Source organism: Choloepus didactylus, chromosome 8, assembly GCF_015220235.1.
Source record: "Choloepus didactylus isolate mChoDid1 chromosome 8, mChoDid1.pri, whole genome shotgun sequence".
In the NCBI taxonomy this organism is placed as follows: Eukaryota; Metazoa; Chordata; class Mammalia; order Pilosa; family Megalonychidae; genus Choloepus; species Choloepus didactylus.
Window position 1 is genome coordinate 69,439,331 of NC_051314.1, and position 15,307 is coordinate 69,454,637.

General features: G+C 37.5%; 1 protein-coding gene across 1 annotated transcript in view; it reads right to left on the reverse strand.

Moving 5' to 3' along the window:
- Positions 1–15,307, reverse strand: part of MON2 (MON2 homolog, regulator of endosome-to-Golgi trafficking) — a 193,764-nt gene that overhangs the window by 82,786 nt on the left and 95,671 nt on the right.

Here is a 15,307-nt window from a genome sequence, read left to right on the forward strand (position 1 = left end):
CCTGGAGGGCAAATTCTGGGAGGAGGGTCACCCTGGAAAGAACTTTCCCAATTCAGTCTTTCCCAGCCAAAACAGGGCCAGGGACCCATGAAGGTGGTGCAGACTGGCTCCAAAGTGCCCTGGGGAGGATATTAGGAAGGCCTCCAAAAGCTTCTCTGATGGCTTCCTGAAGCTGAGTTTTCCTAGCCTGCTCAGCAAATGTAGCCCTTCAGCTAACTGTCCTCCACAGCTCTGAGGAAGTTCTGCAGCTTTAAATCTCCATTGCCTCCGCTCTTGTCCAGGGAGGGTTGAAACAATGCTGTCACTGCCTTTGTCTGGGGCAGGCTGAAACAACAGCTGCCTTCTGGGTCAGGACCCAGCTATCTGAATTCACAGTGATTGCCGTGCCTACCCCTGTTCTTGGGCAAGAGAATTTTTACATCCCTTTCTGTCCCCAGCAGCTGTGGCACCTTACCATGGGGGGGGGGGGGGGCGGTGGGCACTGGTAGCCGTGCAGAGAGAGCAATTTACAGTTCTTTACCATAATTTATCTGCCTCTTCCTCCCACTTTTCTCTGGATGCTTTATAGTGGCCTCTGGAGAGTCAAAATAGCTGTTTCAGACAGTTCTTGCCTGATTAATAATTTTTTGGGTGGGAGGACTAAGTCCTGGAGCTCGCCACTCTGGCATCTTCCCCAGTAGTCAACCCCCTAGAATGTATTTTAATACATTTAATCTAAGGCAAAATACATCCATAATTGTTTTGACTCTCTTACTTGCATTTACATGGCAAATGAATTATGTTGTCCATTTTTAAAGTCTCATTTGTCCCATCACTGAACACAGTATTTTTTATATACATGTTGCTCTATAAATACTTGTTAATAACTAATAATAATGTCCCTGAATGACAGATTTTGAGAAAAGAGTTACAACAGTTTCCATGACTGTACTAACGTCTGTCTTTTAAGTTTTCTTATAGTGATTCAACTGCCCCAAAATATCTGAGAAGGCATCCTTAAGGGTAGCTATATTCCCCACTTATTAAATGAGTAATCTGACAACAATTTATTTTTCTCTTGCAAAAGACCTCATTCCAATCCTTTATTTAATATTCATTTAGTTCTGCAATAGCATTGTGGCAAAATTTGAGAAAATGGCATACTTCCCCTAAGAGTTTAATTGAAACTTAAAGGGTCTCTAGTTCATTTTTCCCCCTCTACCTGAAGAAAAGGAGCTTTTAGGAGCTTTTCTGGGAGTTAATCTACTCTGTATAATTTATCTGCATTGCAAAGTCTTTAGGTTGAAGTAAATTGCTTAAATTTTTTCCAAAATTAGCAGTTTTAAGGCCAAAATTGGAAACAATCTTTAAAGAGCACAATTTCCTTTTCCTGACTTTCATAGAATTATAGAGGCAGTAGGTCATCTAGTCTCATCCTTTCTTTGGTCCCAAGCTAAGGTATAAAAAGGTTGTTTGAGAAGATGGCTTCAGTTTCCCTTTGTATGCTGTGTAATAAATGACATGTTCTTAATCATATGAATCTTGTAACTTTAAATTAATTGTTCTACTCGCTTTTTTCTACATGTGTTAAGATTCTGCATGTAAAAATCATGCTATGTGTGAATTAAGAAAGTTGTACTACTTTTTTTTTTGTTTTCAATATGTAGGTTTTTAATTTCTTTTTCTTACTTTATTTCACTAGCTAGGTCCTCCAGTAAATGTTGGCTAGAAGTGATGAGAGGAAATATTTTTGTCCTGCTCTCCCTTAGGGAAAAAGCATTCAGCCCTATACCATTATGTAGGACATTAGCTCTGGGGTATTTGCAGATTCCCTTTATCAAGCAGAGGAAGTGCACTTCTATTTCTACTTTGCTGAGAGTTTTTTTCATCATAAATGGTTAATGAATTTTATAGAATACTTTTTTATGTATCTCTTGAGATAGTTGTATGTTTTTTTTCTTATTGTGTTAATGTAGAGAACTATATGATTTTTTGAATGTTAATCTTACCTTGCCTTCTTGAGATAAACCCTACTTGGTCATAATTTGTTTTCCATTCTATTAATGCTGGAATTTATTTGTTAATATTTTATTAGGATTTTTCTGTGTCTGTTCAGGAAGGATACTGTTCTGGAGTTCTCTTATAAACTAGGGCTGTTTTTCATCTCAGGGTAGGTAATACTGACCTCATATTAGGAATTGAAAAATGTTCCTTCCTCCTTTTCTTTTGAAAGTTTGTGTGTATTATTTCTTCCTTCATGCTTGATAGTCATCACCATTAAATCCATTTGTGCCTCTGGTTCTTTGTGGGAAGTTTTATAACTATACATTCAATTTGCTTAATTAATATACGGCTATTCTTGTTTTATATGTTTTCTTCAGTCCATTTTGGTCATTTGTGTCTTCCAAAGAACCTGTTTCATCTAAGTTGTCGTATTTACAAGCATAAAGTTCATAATATTTCCTTGTAGTTTTAATATCTCTAAGATATGTAATGATATTCTTTCATTCCAGACATTGGTAATTTGTGTCTTAAAGATGTCATCTAGTCATGTTGGTTGATAATGTTGTTCAAGCCTTCCATAATTTAACTGGTTTTCTATCTTCTACTTCTATAAATGAATGAATGAGGAGTATTAGACTCTTCACAGTAACTTTGGATTTGTCTATTTCTCCTTTCAGTTCTGTCAGTTTTGCTTCATGCGTTTTGATTGTCTTAATAGGGGCATACAGATTTATGACTGCTGTGGTTTCTTAATGAATTGACCCTTATATCTTTGTGAAATGTATCTTCTTATCCCTAGTAATATTCTGGTTCTGAAGTCTATGCTCTTTAATATTAATATAACCATCCCAAATTAATTTTGAATCCACATGACATATCTTTTTTCGTCCTTTAACTTTTAACCTATTTATGTTTTTATTTCTAAAATGGGTTTCTTGTAGATAGCACAGAGAAGATATCACTTATTAATCCAATCTGATAGTCTTTCTTTTACTTGGAGAGTTTAGACTATTTACATAAGTGTAATTGTTGATATGGTCATATTTAAATCTACCATTTTGCTATTCTCTATTTTTCCTTTCTATTATTTTTTTCTGCTTCTTTTAAATTAATTGTATATTTTTTAAGATTCCATTTGATTTCCACTGATGGTTTATTAGCTATATCTGATTTATGTTTTACTGGTTGCTCTAGGGTTTACAATATGCATCTTCACCTTATCACTGTCTAACCTTCAAATGTTATACCACTTCTTGCATTATATAAGAATGTTACAATAATGTACTTCCATTTCCCAGTCCCATCCTTTGCCCTGTTGCATATATTTCATATTTACATCTGTTATAAACCCCATAACACGTTATTCTGCTGTAAACAGTCAATTATATATGTATATATGTACTTTCCTTTTTTTAATGCAATTTTATTTAGATATATTCACACAGCCTACAATCCATCCAAAGTATACCATCAATGGCACCCTGTATCATCACACAGTTGTGCAATCACTACAATCAATTTTAGAAAATTTTCACTATTCCAAAGCAATAACAATAATAAGACAAATTAAAAATATAAAAGAAAAACCAGAATATCCCATACCTCTTATCCTTATCCCCCTGTGTCAGTTTGCAGCTGTTATGTACCCTAGAAAAGGCCACGTTCTTTTAATCCATTCCTGTGGCTAGGGACCTGTTCTAGATGGGACCTTTTGGTTAGACTATTCCAATTGAGATATGACCCACTCCATTCAAAGTGGGTCTTCATCCTTTTATCGGGGTCCTTTATGAGAGGATAAAAGACTGAAAAGGCCAGAGAGCGCAAAGAAGCCCCAGAGAAGTTGAGAGACAAGGACACATCCACAGAAGCTGAAAGAGCCAATAAAGCCAGAAACTAAAAGCAATGAAACCCAGGAGAGAAGGACCCGCAAACACTAGCCATGTGTCTTCCCATGTGACAGAGGTGTCCCAGATGCCAGCAACCTTTCTTTAGAAGAAGGTAACCTCCTGTTGTTGATGCCTTAATTTCGACATTTTCATGGCCTTAAAATTGTAACTTGCAAGCTAATAAATACTCACTGTTAAAAGTCAGTCCATTTCTGGTATATTGCATTTGGGCTGCTTAAGCAAACCGAAACCCCCACCTCCCACCCCGTTGTTTACCCCTAGTACTGGTGTGGTAAATTTGTTACTGTTGATAAAAGAATATTAAGATATTACCATTAATTACAGCCCACAGTTTGCAATAGATACATTTCCCCCCAAATACCTCTCTATTATTAACCCCTTGTAATAGTGTCACACATTTGTTATATTTCATAATATAACGTTTTTTATATTTATACTCTTAATAACAGTTATTGTGCACCACAAGGTCTACTAGTATTATACATTCCCATGTTTTTACCTCTATCTTTCCGTCTGGTGACATAAATGACTCTAAACTACCCCTTTTAACCACCTTCTCTCACAATTCAGCACTATTAATTATACTCACAATTATGTGCTACTGTCACCTCTATCCATTTCCAAACGTTTAAGTTCAACCTAACTAAACATTTTGCACAAATTACACAATCGCTCCTCATTCTCTACCCTCATTGTATCCCCTGGTAATCTATAATCTAGATTTTTTTGTCTATGAGTTTGCATATTATAATTAGTCCATATTAGGCAGATAATATAATATTTGTCTTTTTGTGTCTGACTTATTTCACTCAATAAAATGTCCACAAGATTCATCCATGTTGTCGCATGCTTCAGAACTTCATTCCTTCTACTGTTGAATAATATTCCATTGTATGTATATACCACATTTTATTTATCCATTCATTGATTGACGGACACTTGGGTTGTTTCTGTCTTTTGGCAATTGTGAACAATGCTGCTATGAACATCGGTGTGCAGATGTCTGTTTACGTTCCTGCTTTCAGATCTTCTGGGTATATACTAAGTAGTGAGATTGGTGGATCATAAGGTGTAAAAGAAGGGAGCCGACTCCGTTTCTCTGTTCCTGCAAGAAGTTCTTTATTTGCTTTTTAGTACAAGGTTATATAGCATAAGCATTCCTTTTGCTACATGACTGTTTTCCCGTTTCACAAGGGAACTGTGTTTTTCCTAAAATCACAAGACTCACATGTTTACAGCCTTAGGGAACAAACTTCAGGGTCATAATAACCTTGAGTACAATCTCTTCTAGGCAGGGTGAGAAGCAGAGGCACGGAGGGAACCCAGGGTCATTCCTTATCTTAGTTGCCTACCTTCAGGCACACACTGCCTTGGCCTTCTCCTAACCTTTTAGGAGGTGGCCTCCCTGACTAACTTGCCAAGCCAGGAAACCTTCCGTGCCTCCACAATAAGGCAACACTCTACGTAGCTTTCTGAGGAACCACCAAACTGTCTTTCACAGTGATTGTACCATTTTAAATTCCCAGCAGCAGGGAACAAGTGTTCCTGTTTCTCCATATCCTCTGCAATACTTATGGTTTCCTGCTTAATAGCAGCCATTCTAGAAGGTGTGAAATGATACCTCATTGTGGTTTTGATTTGCAATTCCCTAATAAATAGTAAAGATGAGCATTCTTCCATGTGCTTTTCAGTCATCTGTAATTCCTCTTTGGAGAAATATTTATCCGTGTGTTTTGTCCATTTTTAAACTGGAGTGTTTGTTTTATTGTTGAGTAGTAGGATTTCTTTTTATATTCTGGATAAGGAAACCCTTATAGGATATGTGGTTTCCAAATATTTTTTTCCCATTCAGTTGGCTGCTTCTTCACCTTTTTGACAAATTCCTTTGAAGTACAGAAGCTTTTAAGTTTGAGGAATTCCCATTTATCTATTTTTTCTTTTGTTGTTTATGCTTTGGGTATAAGCGATACGAAGTGACCTCCTCCCATTATGTATTAGCGACTATATTTAATAGGAATATCTTACCAACTTTACACTACTACTAGGGATGAATAATTAGCAGCTGATAAGAGCTCTGGGATGTATTATGTTATAATTTTTTAAAGTTGAGGGTGATGATGACTGTATAAGTAAGTGAAGATAATGTAAGATAATGCTATCTTGGGATAGAATACGTAAGTGAAGTTAGGAATCCACTACTTAATAAATCAACCCTTGACTTGAGGCCTGCTCTTGTGAAATTTAGGGTTGTAAATAGGAGGCTGAACACACCTATAATTATGCCATAGGGGTACCTCCAGGGAACCTCTTCTGTTGCTCAGATATGGCCTTTCTCTCTCTAAGCCTAACTCGGGAAATAAATTCATTAAGCTCCTCCCCATGAGGACATGATTTACAGGTGTGCCAGTCTGAATGTGTTATGTCCCCCAAAGCACCATTATATTTGATGTAATGTTGTGTGGGCGATGTATTAGTGCTGATAAGACTGTAATTCTTTGAGCATTTCCATGGAGTTGTGACCTACCCAACTGTGGGTGATAACTCTGATTAGACAGTTTCCGTGGAGGTGTGGCTCTGCCCATTCAGCATGGGCCTTGATTAGTTTACTAGAGCAATATATAAGCTCAGACAGAAGGAGTGAGCTTTCTACAGCCAAGAGGGACACTTCAAAGAATGCAGAAGAACTGAGAGAGGAGCTGCAGATGAGAGACAGTTTGAAGACGGCTGTTGAAAGCAGACTTTTGCTCTGGAGAAGCTAAGAGAGGAAAGATGCCCCAAGAGCAACTAAGAGTGACATTTACTCTCTGATCCCTGAGCTTGTATAGTTTACAGTGAGAATTCCTGTAAATAAAACAAAATTATCTCAATGCATTTAGTCCCTTGGTTCAGATAAAAATAATTTGAATAGCAAGGGTTATGTGTAGGCATGTTTGTAAATATACAAAGGAGGAAGAAGGTGAAGTACTGATCTGTATTCAGATTTATTCTGTAACCTAGGTATGGTGAGAATAGTGCAACAATATCCTCATCTGTAAAATTTATAACATGGCCACTGTTTTGTGATATCAAATAAGATGACTATAAATATCTGAAAATTAAATACTATTCTGAAACATAAAAAAAATAATAGAGGGGCATACAGGGAAAAATATATCTGTTGCAAACTAATTACAGTTAGTAGTATTTTAATGTTCTTTCATCAACAGTAAGAAATGTACTATACCAATACTATGATTCAACAATGGAGCAGGGGTAGTCAGGGGTATGGGAGGTTTTGAGTTTCCTTTTTGTTGCATTTCTTTTCTGGAGTAATGAAAATGTTCTAAAAAATGAAAAAAAAATTAATCGTCGTGATGGATGCACAGCTGTATGATGGTACCGGGGACAACTAATTGTTTGATTGTACACTTTGGATCTTTGGATAATTGTATGGTATGTGAACAATCTCAATAAATAAAAAATGAAAAAAAAAAAAAAAAGACTGTAACTTTGTAACCAAATAAACCCCCTTTATAAAAGCTGATCCATTTCTGGTATTTTGCAATCTGGCAGCATTAGCAAACTAGAACAGATTTTGGTGCCAGGAGTGGGGTGCTGGTGCTGCTGTGTTTGCAAATACCAAACATGTTGGAAAGGCTTTTTAAATGGATAAGGGGAAGATTCTGGAAGAATTGTGAGGAGCTTGATAGAAAAGGCCTAAACTGCTTTGAAGAGACTATTTGTGGAAATATGGATTCTAAAGATACTTCTGATGAGGCCTTGAACAGAAATGTTGAATGTGTCATTGCAAACTGGAAGAAAGGCAATCCATGTTTTAAAGTGGCAGAGAATTTGGCAAAATTGAGTCCTGGTGTCAGATGGAGGGAAGAAACTGAGAGCGACGAGCTGGGATACTTGGCTGATGAGATTTCAAAACTAAAAGTTGTGGATATAGCATGGCTTCTCCTTGCAGCTTATAGTAAAATGCGAGCAGAGAGAGATAAACTTAGAACTGAATTCTTGGGTTCAAAGAAACCAGAAACTGATGGTTTGGAAAATTCTGGGCTTCCAGGGGGTGGAACCCCAGAAGCTAGCCCCACATGAGGATTTAACCAAACATGGAACCCGACCACCATTTCAGTACAAGACAGGATTGGAGATGGAGTTATCCAGAAAGGATTTGTGAAAGTCCTATTGTCCGATGGCTTCAACCCGTGTGCTTCATGTGAAGCCAAGAGAATGTCTGCAAGATCTTTATAGACGGAGCCGCTGCCGGTCTGGACTGGAGGAGACAGACAAGGAAGAAATTGAAGGAAAAATTTCTTCACAGACAGAACCATAGAGGTTGAGGTCTGGGGTCAAGAGGTCTTAGGCTGGGAGAGAGGAGTGGCCCACATGCATGAAGGGTGAGTTTGCCCTAGAGGTCGAGGATGGGCCTTTTTCCTCAACACTCAGGAAGAGTTCTGCCACCCCGGGCCCCAAAGAGGGTGAAGCACATTTCCAGGGAATTGGGGAGAGCCTGGTCACCACCCCACTGTTCCGAAGGGGTTGAGTGTGTGCCCTGGAAATGAAAGAGAAACCAGGTGCTTCCCTGATGTTTGAGGAGGGTGGGGCAAAGAAGGTGGTCTCCTCAATGTGTGGATATGCTGGAGCACTCACCACAATGTGTGGAGAGAAAAAGGCTGCTGGGTAAGCCTTTGGAAAGTGTGGGAAAGCCACTCTCTCAAGCCCCATGGATAAAACATCATTCTATAAATTACTCTCAGTCTTTGAAATCTAACGGAGTTTGCCCTGCAAGGTTTAGGAAATGTTTTGGTCCCTTAAACCCTGTTTTCCTTACTATTTCTCCTTATTGCAATGGGAATGTTTATCCTATGAATGTCCCTCCTTTGTATACTGGAAGCAGATAACTTGTTCTAAGTTTCATACATCCACAACTAGAAGGGAATTTTGCTTTAGGACAGACCATGCCTGTAACTGATATTAATGGGTTTTTGTACTTACATATTGTTACTGAAATGATGCAAGTTTCTGTGATATTGCAATGGGATGAATGAACTTGTATATGTAAAGATCATGTCATTTTGGGGTCCAGGGGGTGGAATGTGCTGGTTTGACTGTATTATGTCCCCCAAAATGCCATTATCTTTGATGTAATCTTGTGTGGGCAGATGTATTAGTGTTGATAAGACTAATTCTTTTAAGTATTTCCATGGAGATGCGACCCACCCAACTGTGGGTGATAACTGGATAGTTTCCATGGAGGTGTGGCCCTGCCCACTCACCATGGGCCTTGATTAGTTTACTAGAGCAATATATAAGCTCAGACAGAAGGAGCGAGCTTTCTACAGCCAAGAGCACAGGAGCTGAGAGAGGAGATGTAGATGAGAGATGGTTTGAAGATGGCGGCTGAAAGCACTTTTGCTCCAGAGAAGCTCAGAAAGGAAAAACACCCCAAGAGCAACTAAGAGTGACATTTTTGAGGAACTGCAGCCTAGATAGGAACATCCTGGGAGAAAGCCATTTTGAAACCAGAACTTGGAGCAGATGCCAGCCACGTGCCTCCCCAGCTAACAGAGGTTTTCTGTACACCACTGGCCATCTTCCAATGAAGGTACTTGATTGTTGATGACTTATCTTGGATGCTTTATGGCCTTAAGACTGTAACTTTGTAACCAAATAAACACCCTTTAAAAAAGCTGACCCATTTCTGGTGTTTTGCAATCTGGCAGCATTAGCAAACTAGAACAAAAGGGGAACAAATCTCCCCGGCATTGTCGGACATGATTCCCAGGAATGAGCCTGGCCCTGGCACTAAGGGACTGAAGATGCCTACTTGACCAAAATGGGGAAAAAAAGAAAGGTAACAAGCTGAGGTCACAGTGGCTGAGAGATACCAAAAAATAATCAAGAGGCTATCCTGGAGGTTTCTCTTATGCAACCTCCAGTTAGACAACCCAGATCGCCACAGTATGCCATGGTCTTAACAAAAGTAGTCCCCAAATACCTAGGCCCCTACCTGAGATTCTATAAAACATGCCCTCACTAAGTTTTGTCTTTCAGAAACTTAAATCCACAGAATGTTGCTATGCCAGACATCCTGGAACCCAGAGGCAACAGCCTCTTTGGGATCAACTATCAGATATGGTCCCCTTCCCCATATTGTTGACACCCCCTTTCAACAGGAACAAGTTAGGGTACTCACTGCCTAGACACCCTTGACGATGAAGAAAGAGATTAAGTGAGAGGAACGGGTAGCAAGAAACAAGATAGGACTGAACAAAGGTCTATGAATACTGAAACTTTATATAATTATATATATATTTTTTTGGATGCTGGAGTGTTGGAATGGCTGGAAGGAGGTAAATCACATGGTGGAACTCTAGTTTATAGCATCCTTTGGGATTTGCTCTATAGCTGCTTGTTGAATTGTGCCTTGAAGGTCTTCACTTTTCTTTACATACCTCATATTGCATATTAAGGAAAAACTGAAACTGTGGAACCGTAACCCATAACAATTTTTGAAACTACCTACATGACTGCTTGTTAAGCTGTACATCAAGAGATGACACTTTTCTGTAGGTATGTTATATTATGCAATACTGGAAATGACAAGTTGTGCAACTGTGACCCATGACATTCTTTGAAATTTTCTAACAACTTGTAGAATCATACTTTGAAAGTTATGATTGTTATGTATGTATGTTAAAGTTCATCAAAAAAAAAAAAAAAGAAAGAAAGAAAAGGAAAAAAAAAGAGCTAGAGCTATTAAACTCCTAGAAGAAAACATAGAAAAGCATCTTCATGCCTTTGTGTTAGGAAATGGTTTCTAGGATTTTACACTCAAAGTATAAGCAACAAAAGAAAAAATAAATAAATGGGAGTTTATCAAAATTAAAAAGTGTTGAGCCTCAAAGGACTTCATCATAGTAAAATGACAATCTACACAATGGGAGAAAATATTTGGAAGCCACATATCTGAAAAAGGTTTAAAATCCAGAATATATAAAGAAATCCTCAACTTAACAACAAGAAGACAATTCAATCTAAAAAATGGGCAAAACCTACCCCCTACGTGGGACAGGACTCCCAGGGGTGTAAATCTCCCTGGCAACATGGGACATGACTCCTGGGGATAAGCCTGGACCTGCCATCGTGGGATTGAGAAAATCTTCTTGACCAAAAGGGAGAAGTGAAATGAAATAAAACAAAGCTTCAGTGACTGAGACATTTCAAATGGAGTCAAGGGGTCACTCTGGAGGGCCTTCTTATGTGCTATATAGATATCCATTTTTAGTTTTTAGTATATTGGAAAGCTAGAAGGAAATACCTCAAACTGTTGAACTGCAACCCAGGAGCCTTGATTCTTGAAGATGATTATGTAACTATGTAGCCTACATAGTGTGACTGTGTGATTTTGAAAACCTGTGGCTTACACTCCCTTTATCTAGAGTATGGACAGATGAAAAATGAGGACAAAAACTAAATGTAACATAGCGTGGGATAGGGAGATGGAAAGCTTTGGGAGTTCTTTTTTACTTTTATTTTTATTCTTTTTGGAATAAGGAAAATGTTCAAAAATTGATTGGGGTGATGAAAGCACAACTATATGATGGTACTCTGGACAGCTGATTGTACACTGTGGATGACTGCAAGGTATGTGAATACATCTCAATAAAACTGAACTAAAAAATTTCTTTAATGAGCAAAAGACTTAAATAGACATTTCTCTAAAATGGCCAAAAAGCACATGAAAAGATGCCCAATATCATTGCTTAGCTATAAGGGAAATGAAAATCAAAACCACAATGAAGTACCATTTCACACCCATTAGATGGGTACTATTTTAAAAAAAAAGCTAGAATACAGGTTACCCAGGGACAGGGTAGGGATAGGGAATAGGGAGTTAAGGCTTAAAATGTACAGAGTTCCTATATGGAATGATGTAAATCTTTTGGCAATGGATGGTGGTGACTGACGGTAGCACAACATTGTGAACGTAATTAACAGCACTGAAATATACATATCTGAATGTGGTTAAAAGGGGATATGCTAACTGTGCCTAAGAGTCTCCCCCTGAGTACCTCTTTGTTGTTCAGATGTGGCCCTCTTTCTAACTGAAAATTACAAGTGTCAGAGATGATTCAGAGAAAAAGGAACAGTCATTCATTGCTGGTGGGAATATAAAATGGTGCAGCTGCTCTGGAAGACAGTTTGGCGGTTCCTTAGAAAGTTAAGTATAGAATTACCATATGAACCAGCAACCCCACTTCTAGGTATATACCCCAAAGAACTGAAAGCAAGGATTCAAACAGATATTTTCACACTGATGCAAATAGTGGCGTTATTCACAATTGCCAAAAGATGGACGCAACCTAAGTGTCCATCATCCCATGAATGGATAAACAAAATGTGGTATATACATAAAATGGAATATCATTCAGCTGTTAAAAGGAGTGATGTTCTGATGCATGTGACAATATGGATGAACCTTGAGGACATCATGTTGAGTGAAATAAGCCAAACACAAAAGGACAAATACTGTATGATCTCACTGACATGAAATAATTAGAATGAACAAACTCAGAGTCAGAATCTAGAATACAGGTTACCCAGGGAGAGGGTAGGGATAGGGAATAGGGAGTTAAGGCTTAAAATGTAGAGTTCCTGTATGGAATGATGTAAATCTTTTGGCAATGGATGGTGGTGACTGACGGTAGCACAACATTGTGAACGTAATTAACAGCACCGAAATATATATATCTGAATGAGGTTAAAAGGGGATATGTTAATTGTGCCTAAGAGTCTCTCCCTAAGGGCCTCTTTGTTGCTCAGATGTGGCCCTCTCTCTGTCTAACTGAGCCACCTCGGCAGGTGAATTCACTGCCCTCCCCCCTATGTGGGACCCGACTCCCAGGGGTGTAAATCTCCCTGGCAACACAGGATATGACTCCTGGGGATGAATCTGGACCCAGCATTGCGGGATTGAGAATACCTTCTTGACCAAAAGGGGGATGCGAAATGAAACAAAATTAAGTTTCCGTGGCTGAGAGATTTCAAATGGAGTCGAGAGGTCACTCTGGTGGACATCCTTATGCACTATATAGATAACACCTCTTAGGTTTTAATGAATTGGAATAGCTAGAAGTAAAAACCTGAATCTATCAAACTCCAACCCAGTAGTCTGGACTCCTGTAGATGACTGTATAACAATGTAGATTACAAGGGGTGACAATGTGATTATGGAAAGTTTGTGGTTCACACTCGCTTTATCTAGCGTATGGATGGATGAGTAGAAAAATGGGGACAAAAACTAAATGAAAAATAGGGTGGGATGGGGGGGTGATTTGGGTGTTCTTTTTTACTTTTATTTTTTATTCTTATTCTGACTCTGATGTAAGGAAAATGTTCAGAAATAGATTGTGGTAATGAATGCATAACTATATGATGGTACTGTGAACAGTGGATTGTACACCACGGATGACTGTATGGTATGTGAATATATTTCAATAAAACTGAATTTAATTTAAAAATATATATATAAAAGGGGATATGTTAGGTTGTATATTTAGTAATAGAATAAACATTAAAAAAAAAATTTATGGAACTGCACTACACAAATAGTGAACCATAGTTAAACCATGACCTAAAGTCAATGGTACAATTATAAAAATGTGCTTTCAACTGCAACAAATGTACCACATCAATGCAAGGTGTTACTAATAGGGTGTCATACGAGAATCCTTTATTTTACGTATGACGGTTCTGTAAACCCACAATTTCTCTAATATAAAAAAAATTATTTTAAGTTTTAAATAAGATTTTTTAGAAAGACATTTTTCAGATGTAATTTTGCATAAAATAGCAATATTATGAACAAGTATAAATGCATACACAGGAAAATTTTCACCCTAATATATACCAAAAAGTTATTTATAATAAAGCTATTTCTTTCTATAGGCATATAGTCTATAGAATTATCATTTTGTTTCCTAGGAAACAAGGCATTCTAGTGTTTTCCTTGGTTCTATCCAAAAAATAGACTCCTTAAAAATAAAATAAAATATTTTAAAATAAAGAACTTGCCTCTTGCTATCTGCAATGTAGACTAGGAGAACAAACTTGAGCCTGATCTGAGCTATGGCTGATGTCAGTCCACTTTAATCATCTCAACATTTGGTAGTATTAAATACTACTACTAAAAATATTTAAGAAAAATGAATTTTCCAAACTAGTCTCAAACATCTCTATCATCTAAAACTACTAAAGCAGTCATCAAAACAAGATAATACAAGAATCCTTCTGCAGAACTGAAGATACATATATTTAAACAACTATTTAAATCTTTCAATGCCATACCATAAATTAAGCAAGTGCATACATTCCCTCCAAACCTGTTCTTCCTCCTGATTCCCTATTTGGTTAATGATACCACTATCCACTAAGCTGTCTGTCAGAAATCTGGGAGTCACTCCTGATTGCTCTTTCTCCCTTTTCCCCATAGTCAATCTGTTAAGCAGCTCAAACTCATCTCCTCTATTTCTAGAGAACGTGTATGGTCTCTCTCATTTCCCACCCTCTCCTCCCTAATGCTGTCAAAGAAATATATCTCAAATGTGTATTTAATCACAGCATTCCTCAACTTAAAATCTTAAAATGCCTTCCAAATGTCTATAGGAGAAATCCAAATAGTTTATAATAGCACATAAGGCCCTTAAAAATTTATCCTCTGCTCACCTATACGGGGCAGAGGCCCCTCCTGTTGGAGTCCTAGTTTTCTGCCACAAAACAAAGTACTCTAATATCTGTGTGCAAATGTTGTTCCTTTTGCTTTGAGTCTTCCCCCTTCTGTTTGTTAACTCATTCATTCTTCAATACTTAATTCATATGCTATTTCCTTTAAGAAGATTTTCTTAAAATATCTTCATCCCATATTAGGTTATATGCACCGCCCATGTTTCCAAAATTCCCTACGCTTACTTCCTCGCAGTATTTATCATGTTATAGTAAAACTGCCTATTTACTTGCTCCTCTTCCTTACTAGGATTTTATTCTTTATACCAAGAGCTATTTATCTGTGCAACCAGAGTGACTAGCAAGCATAGTGTTTGAAATACATTAGGCACAGAATAAATGCTTAATGAATAAATGAATGATTTTTTAAAAGTCATTTTAAGGGAATTTCTTAGATTTATTAAGTAAGGTCAGGCCCGAAACACTATTTTACATCTTACCAAAATACTAACTTTAACAGAACAAAACCCTATCTTTGGATGTGTTATAAAGCTTAATGAATTTGCTCATTTATCTTTATTATAAATAGAACCCTTGTATTCATATATGAATGTTAAATAAAGAGCCTTTTCTCCATTCTTTCAAAACAAAGGTGAACCCTAAAAATTCCCTATAGCTATTTGGGAAAAGCATTAAGAAAACCT